This window comes from Salvia miltiorrhiza, chromosome 5, assembly GCF_028751815.1.
Source record: "Salvia miltiorrhiza cultivar Shanhuang (shh) chromosome 5, IMPLAD_Smil_shh, whole genome shotgun sequence".
Lineage (NCBI taxonomy): Eukaryota > Viridiplantae > Streptophyta > Magnoliopsida > Lamiales > Lamiaceae > Salvia > Salvia miltiorrhiza.
In genome coordinates, this window is record NC_080391.1 from 46,866,215 (window position 1) to 46,875,276 (window position 9,062).

Below are 9,062 nucleotides of genomic sequence, written 5' to 3' on the forward strand. Positions count from 1 at the left end.
GGTTTATCTCTTCGTAGCTCAAAACTGGTTCCAGGGACACTTCTTCTTGATAGATGACGTGTTTTGGATCAAACACGAACTTTCTCAATTGAGAAACATGGAAAACGTCATGGACGTTCGCGAAGCTCAGAGGCAACGCTAATTTATAGGCTACATGGCCTACTTACTCTAATACATCATACGATCCTATATATCTTGGTTTGAGTTCTTGTTAACTCGAAAATAACATGCTCCCCGAGATAGGGAAAAACTCACATAATCATCGTTTCTATCATCGTTTCAGTTTTGGCATATCTTTATACTTTCCGCCTGTACGGTGTAAGGGGTATCATGAGCTTTGCTCGTGATTTTATTCTTCAACTCTTCTTTATTAGGTACACACAGTCTCTCTCTTAAAACTAAAATGGCATTATCTGCCGCCTTTTGATAACTCTCTCGGTTCGAATCTTCATTCGCAAAGTTTCCATCTTCTTGTCCTCTCTCTTTGAGCTGTGACTATTCTCAATCGTAAGTCAGGTATAACGTTCAGTGCAGAAATTATTATTTCTGTCGTTTGTGGTGGTATTACTACCTTCAAATTCATCTTCTCGAATTCCTTGATTAGGTTCACTTCTCGAGTAAGGAGAAATCCTAACTCTCCCTGATTCTCTCTGCTTAACGCGTCAGTTACAACGTTAGCCTTTCCAGGGTGATAATTTATTTCACAATCGTAATCCTTCACAAACTCTAGCCGTCTTCGTTGTCGTATGTTCAGATCTTTTTGCTCAAAGAAATATTTGAGACTTTTATATCGGTGTATATCTTACACCGTGCTCCATAGAAATGGCGTCTCCAGATCTTCAAAGCATGCACTACGGCTGCTAATTCTAAATCATGCGTTAGATAACTCATCTCGTGTGGTCTCTGTTGTCGCGAAGCATACGCTATAACTCTTCATTCTCGCATCAGTGCACATCTTGGACCATTTTTCGATGCATCAGTATAAACTGCATACTCTTGATCCGCTGGGGCAAAAGTAAGCCTCTTCTTTAGCTTTTGAAAACTTCGCTCGCATTCGTCCGTCCAAACGAACTTGACTTCTTTCTTTAGCATGTGCGTTAATGGCTTAGCGATTTTCGAAAAGCCCTCAATAAAACGTCGATAATATCCTGCTAATCCTATAAAACTGCGAATTTCGTGCGATGTGGTTGGCATCTCCATTCCTGTATCGCTCGAACTTTCGTTGGGTCCATTTCAATTTCTCTCGCAAAACACTATGGGCGAGAAAATTGACTTCTTCAGATAAAACTCGCATTTGCTAACTTCGCATAAAGCTTTCAGCTCGAAATCCTCTCTAACACGATCATCAACCGCTCTTCGTGTTTTCGTTTACTCTTCGAGTAAATCAGGATATCGTCTATGAAGACTAACACGTACTTATCTAGGTATTCGTGTAAAATGCGATTCATGAGATCCATGAATACTGCCGGAGCATTCGTCAAACCAAAAGGCATGACTATAAACTCATAGTGGTCCGTATCTCGTACGAAAAGCCGTCTTCGAAACATTTTCCGATCGTATCTTCAGCTGATGGTATCCCGTTCTCAAGTCAATCTTTGAAAAAGTGCTTGCTCCTTGTAGTTGCAGTTTTTAACTCTCGCAACTTTGTAGGGGCCATTCTGTACGGCGCTTTCGACATCGGTGCCGCGTCGTGCTCTAAATTGATCGTAAACTCAAGCTATCGATCTGGGGGTAATCCTGGTAAAGTCTCAGGAAAAGCGTCTTTTATACTCTCACACGACTGGTACGTCATCAACGTTTACCTTGGATTCGTCTCTCTGGTTCAGATATACAATGTACGCGGTTGTATCTTTTCTTCGCAAGAGATTTCTTGCTTGCAGTGCCGAGATGATCGGCTTCTTCTCCCATTTTCTCTCAATATTAATGAAGGAAGTAAGTTCTTAGCCAGATGGTTGAAAAGATATTTGTCTCTCCTTGCATTGTATCTTCGCATGGTTTTCTTCTAACCAATCCATTTCCACATAGGCATCAATCTCAGGTTTCTAGCCTCGAGCTTAATCAATTCTAACTCGATTTCTAAGTTAGGGCACACGGATGAAACCGTAGTAATTCTGCCTATAAGTGTGGCTACCCTTTAGAGGTTGTGGAGCAAGCTCTACGTTCAGTGTCGTACAAAAATACTATGGGCACGTCTTTCAACTCGCCTATTTGACGAATTTCCTCTATTCTTGTCCGGTGCTTCCTACTCAAGCGCGAACAGTCTCTGATGATGCGGTTGATTCGCCCGCGATGATGCAGTTGATTCGCCTGCGGGGCTGGTAGTTGCCTTTTTGACTGACGTGGTCGATAGGCTGGCTGTTGTCGCTGTGGTAGAGGTAGCGGTAGAATTCCCTCCATTGCTTTGAGTTGTGGCCGAAACTGACTCGGTCGTCATCTGCTTCCACTTTGCTGACGATTCGGTCACTAGTTCGAGTAGTGCCCGACCCTTCCGCAGGTGTAACAGCTATTCTGTCTTATCTTGCATTCTCTCAGACGTAATTTATTGCTCTTCGACAAGTCGATAACCCTCGCGGTCCTTAAAGGTTTACTGCTGCTGGGGCAGTTGGGCCAATCATAAGGCTGTTCGTCTTCAGTTCTGATATCGCGGTGGCGTATTTTGACTCTGCCACGGCTCCTTGGGGATCTTGACTTCGGTCGTCCCATTTTCTCTTTTCTTCTTGCCCTCATCCAGAAAAGGATGGATTGCACGTCTGAGTGCTCTAACTCGTTTGGGGGTGCTGAAGCTCAAATCACGTTCTCTGGCTGCATTGCCAGTTCTATATCAAATGCTCTATTTAATGCTTCAGTACACATAATCGCACTCTGACTCGTTAAATCGACTCGAATCTCTTGTCTCAATCATGATGAAGCAATCCTGACATCTTCTCGTTCATCTCTTCTCGATATGTGGCATACCGGACCAAGTCGCGAAACTGACGTTCGTATTCAGCTACGGTTTTATTGCCTTATCTCCTATTAACAGCTCTATTTCTTTCTTCATTCGGTTTCTCTTTCTCGGTGAAAGTCTAAGGGAACATATATCAACCTTAGAACTAATTCTCATAACTCACAAATCTTAAGACCCTTACTCAACATTATACTGTTTTCTCAATTCTCATAACTCATCGTCAAGGACATATCTCATGTCTATCATAGCAACCTCAGCTCAAAACTCTACTCAAGCATAGAGACTCTCTGGTCATCGTCATATAGACATATAAGAAAATTTTCTCTTTCGAGAACTCTTACTAATTGCGGGGAAAAACGAAAATAAAACATCCCCTATTATTACGACGATGCTACTTCTATACTAGTCATCATCCCAGTCTGCTATCGTCGAAAACGTTATCTGCTCTAATCTGTAATCTCGTTCTCCTTGTATCTGCTGTTGCCTATTCTGGCTTAGCATCACTTCTTCTCATCCTCGAATTAGTTAGCTTTCGGCATACATGGCTAATATAAGAAAATCTATAATCGAAAAGTCGTGCTCGTCCCGTAATAATTATATTCTATGGCTGCTCCCATATATCGTGTTTCTTCCATACACTCTTCTTGTTATACCATCCTAATTACCTAGACGATCCTAACTCTTGTCGGATGTGGTAGGGAATAGGATGTGATGAATAAAAATATCTGATATTGAACAAGACGAGCTCAAGTAATGGAATGATTCCATAATAGCCAGTGCTATCTCAAGGATAATGAAGAAGTTACAATCAAGGTAAGATCAAAAATTAGAACAGAAGCTAGAATAAAACTGAGATATGATATGATTGGGGTAAATCAATACTGGGAGTAGAAGCAATCCACTAAGTGGAAAATGAATGAATAAATTGTCCACTGTTAAAGCAAAGGGTAAAGATTTCCAACACAAACGGCTCAGGCTCAAACACAGTGGATCTGGAAAAATTTTCTCAATAGCAAATAGTTCATCTCCTGTTGGAGTTCAAATAGATGCAGAAAAATTTAAATTCGACCAAGCGGGATAGGGACTCAATAAGTCTACTCTCATGACTATCCTAGCGATAATACGCGCGGTCCCGACGAAAGTACCTCTATTGCGAAGTACAATTGGTCAGTAGTATCTATGCATCCTATGAGGTCTCCATTATACATTCGTCCTATTAGGGTCGTGTTTATAAATTGCGATGAAATCTCTAACTCTCGTCGTATTATCTCAACGGTTGGTTTCTCTGTTCCTTTTCTTCATCTTCTTCTCGGTTTATGTTCCTTCGGTTCCCTCTTCTTCTCGGAGGTATACTATAAAGGAAAAGAGTTATATAACTATCGACTTCTAAACTAACCGTTCGTCGTTACGAAATACAAATCCTCGTTTCTCATTTCACTTCTATATCTTATTTGTGATCTCAAAGTTCTCAAAACTCTCATCCAGTCTATTTCTCGTCTATCATCGTTCGTAATTCTCATCAATCTCTATTTCTCATTTATCATCATTCTCAAAGCTCTGATAAAGATAGTGAAATTCACTAATCAACTACATCTCTGTATATACATATATAAGGAAAATTGCCTCTCTCTTGAGGTCTTTTACAAAAGTAGGATCCTATGTACAAAGGTCCTAACACTAAAATGATGCTCTAGTTATACAAGCATCATAGGTACTAAGCACCTATAGATATATACTATCTGCACATACACACTATACTATGCCTCTCTTCCTATATATATACATATACGTATATATCGACTATGCATCTATACGTATGTACGTGTCTACTAGATACACGTGATCGCTAGTCGTCATCTTCTGAAATCCTGCTCGTCGCATCGTCAACCTCCATATCCTCACTCGGCTCCGTCTCCTAACTCTCGTACTCGTCGATCAGTCGGTAGACACTATCGTCGCTCGGCTCATCCTCGACATCGGTGTCCACCATCGGACCATAAATCGGCACCTCGGGAACAGGTACCCCCCGTCTCGACTCCGTCGGCAGTAATATGACGCTGTAATGGCTGGGTCCGTCAGTGGCCAACCATTATCTCTGGAGTTTCCTCATCCGGGTCCTCCTCATCACTGTCCAGGTGTACTGGCCGAGACCTTCCCTCCTGGGCGTCTCGGGACGGTGAATATAAAATCGAGTGTATATACGTCTGAAAAGCCAAAGTGCCCGGCTTAGGCAACGGGGCAACCCTCGGATAAGGATCAAAGGGCACATACTGTATCTGAGGCTCAACAGAAACAATCGGCTATACTAGCCTCAACATCTCTCCTCGTATTCCACATCAACTGCCACGTATCAGAATTCATCATCTCAAACAATTTCGCCATCAAAACAATACATAACTCATTAGTGAAACAAACTCAACTTTCAATTAAGAAAGCGACAAGAAACAACATCAACTTCTTACCTCGTTTAAGCCGGAGGAGATGGGGTGCTGGGGTTCTGTTTCGAACTAACTCTCTCAAATTAGCCTAAGAATTCAAATTAGGCTAGTACTCAATTTTAAAAGAGTAGAATCAATCAAAGGTTCAACTCAGTCAAGCAATAGACTCAGAGCAGACGACCTGCTCTGATACCACCCTGTCGCAGCCCGATTCCCGACACTAGTGATAGTGGGGTACGAGTATCGATACGACTATTTTTAAAAGAATAAATGATAAGAAGAATAGGTCAAACATCAAGCGGAAGCTCGCATTAAAGCATGCTAAGGAAAATCATCATAAATGACCCCAAGGGTAAAATCGTCAACGTCGTTATAACTTTTTAATTATCAGGAATTTCAAGATCAAAAACAAAATGGGTATCGCTCATTTTTCGTAAGGAATCATAATATGCAGAGTATCGCAGCAAAAGGCGAATCGATTATATGTATGAAGACATATAACCGTGAGTACATTGCTTAACTTCAAAAGAAAATCCAAGTATATCAATTATCAAGACTTTATCGTCAAAATGGAAATACGATAAAGTAAATACATCCTCTAACAATTCCCCGCCAGCACCAGACCAATCTCGCTCCTCGCTTAGCCTGCACATTTAGAAATACATGCAGGGCGTGAGTACATAATACTCAGTGGGCAAACGCCGAAAAACAAGAAAGGTGCTCTTAGAGCTATAAGTTTGAAGCTTGCCACATCTCAGCAATACACAGAGATAAAGTTAGCGTAAATGAATCTGTGCATGCAGTTTTCATAATCATGATAACATAAATAAATGACTGCAGTCAAAGATCTCAACATGTATGCACCACATCTACAACTCGTTATTATCAAAGGTACTGAGAAGTAGGCCTCCCTCTCAAGTACCGTGACCGGCCGACCCGAAGACGGCTCGCAGTCACCTCTGTGCACAAAATCCCGCTTGTGGCAGGACCGAATTCGTCTCATCAGTAGAGGGTAACACACAAGTCATTATCAGCAAAAATCGGCAAGTCAAACAGTTCTTAAACATCATTTATCTCAAACATTTGTTAATCTCATAATCATCATCAAATCATTTTAGAAAGCTCGAATGATAAACATATACTCAAAATATTGCCCACCTGAAGACCTTACTCAAAAACTCCCGTCAAAGCGGAGTTACTTACTTCCCTGCTCTGCTCGTGTCTTCAGGGATTATCGTCATCATCGAAGGTTCATGTCATAAAATGAATCTCGATTAGAACTCAACGACAAAAACTCATGCCTTAACTCATGCTCTATCTTATATTCTATCTCTTAATCGACTCTACATATATAAACTTCTTCACTCATTTCAAATCCTTAAGTCCAAGGATAGGTTTCAAGAAAATCATGGTTCTAAGTCTCGATTTATCTCTCATATAAGACTCGTCTAATCTCATTAAAACACTTAGGCAACATAAACACATAAGGCACATAAGAAAATACAATCAAACATCAACAATTCATGTTCTGTTTTCCCACTGACTCAACTTCAAAATTTAACACGTTCTGACTCCGACATCTCCTGGACTCCAGACTCATACCAAAAGAAAGGTATTTGAGTCTAGTTTCATTTAAAAAAAAGTAGAGTCAGAAACTCCAAGTGGTTTGGGAGATATGGCGTTTTTATCACGGTCTACCATATTCGGCAGTTTTGAGCAATCGGAAACATTGATTTTTGAAAAATAGTAAACGTTGTCAAACTGAGCTCAAATTTGGTGGATATCTAGCCCATACAGTAAGGTTGATACCATAAAAATTTGGAAAGATAGATCACATAGGAAGCTACTGAAATGAATGACTTTGTCCCCTGTTCTCTGAAATTCCCGGTAGAAATGTGCAGATTTGGTTTTGCATTTTATAAAAATAGTAAATCAAGTCCAAATGACTTGAAATTTTACCGGTATGCTCAAGACTCATGTAGGGACATGCTGTAAAATTTTCAAAGCCATTAGACATCGACAACCCGTCTATCACAGTAGGTCAGTAGCCTACGAAAAAAAACACCAAAAACTCATCTCAAACTCTTAAATGCTCAATTCAACATTCCTTCAAAGAAAACCAATCAAAGCTCATTTTAAACACATATAACACTCAAAAACATTCAAAAACATTAAAATACTCATCATACTCAATCTCAAATCTCCTCTTACATCATAAACTCAAATCTCAAGGAAAACGTTTCTACAAACGCATCAATTTAATCCTCTTCTCAATCTCATGCTCAAAATCATTCAATCATTCATTAATGACTTCATACATCATGTAACTCATTTTACACAAATAAATCCCCTATAATCATGCCAACTAAACTCTAATAAAAACTCATATATCCACATAAACTCTCAACAAAAACATGACAACTTTCACATAATGGTCATAAAGCAAATTAGACCTCATGTTATCAATCATTGACTTCTCAAGATATGAAAACTCAAAAATTCTCATAAACTAACTCAAGTCAAAATTTTACTTAGCTTAGAAAAGACTTATTCAAACATATTAAAACACTAACATCATGTTCAATTACCTATATTTTAAGCCAAATCACTTAATAGACATATAGATCAAAAAGTCCTAATTTTTACTAAACTAACTCCTTGAAATTTATAAACACATATGAATCTTTAATCCATTCATATATCTTTCATTTTTAACCAATTAATCTCACATAAAAACCATCATTTACATATAAGGGCATATATACGCATATCCCTAATTTTAGTAAACTAACTCACATCAAAAACTCCAATGGACATCATATACTCAAATTACTCCATCAATCATCATCATATACATCTCATAGACTCATTTACATCATCAATTTATTTATTATCTCATTGACTCCAAATCTCCCAATTTTGGGTAAACTAAACTCATTCAAAAATTGAATCTCAAAACACATATCAATCATCACCAAACATATCATAGATCATTTTTCTCACCCCAATTCAAGGAAAGAAAAAGAAAATTTTTTGAAGGGTATGAGACCCATATTTTCGAAAATTTAGAGAAAAAAGAAGGGGGTGATTTTCTTGCTTCAAACTCTCAAGAATACTCACATACAATCTCATACAAGTCTAGTCTATGAATATGGAGATCACTTACCCAAGTTTACACCAAATATCAAACTTTCTCTCTCTAACTTTGAAGATCAATCTTCAAGGATTTCCTTGAATTCAAGTTGATAGGAGGTGTTTAGGTGGGATTTTGTTGGTGATTTATGTGTTTGGCATTTTTTTGGTGAAGCTTCGGAGGTCTCATCCATGGTTGACAATGGTGGAAAGTAGAGAGATGAGGGAGAGAGGGTGTTGGTCGAATGGAGTGAGTGAGTGAGAGAGAATTGCTTGGTAAGATTTGTGAGGATTTGGCAATCTTATAGAAGATTTGGCAATCTTTGGAAAGATTTGTAATCTTATGAAATATTTGGCAATTAATGCCTTGATCTCTCTCTCTCTAATCTCTACACTCTCTCTAATCTCTACTCTCTCAATCTCTACTCTCTCAATCTCTACACTTAGCAATTTATTGAATTAGTCACATGCTTAGGAAAATTAAAATAATAGTGTGAGTAAGGTGATTAAATAATAATCACAAAAACTATGGAAATATTACTCAT

The 9,062-nt window shown here is 39.0% G+C and overlaps 1 long non-coding RNA gene across 1 annotated transcript; it reads right to left on the minus strand.

Annotated features, from left to right (window-relative positions):
- Positions 1–5,803: 5,803 nt before the first annotated feature.
- Positions 5,804–8,771, minus strand: LOC131024582 (uncharacterized). Its single transcript, XR_009101935.1, has 3 exons — positions 8,552–8,771; positions 6,544–6,607; positions 5,804–6,030 (listed from the first exon to the last, which is right to left on the minus strand). It is a non-coding gene; the product is annotated as an uncharacterized LOC131024582 (long non-coding RNA).
- Positions 8,772–9,062: the final 291 nt, after the last annotated feature.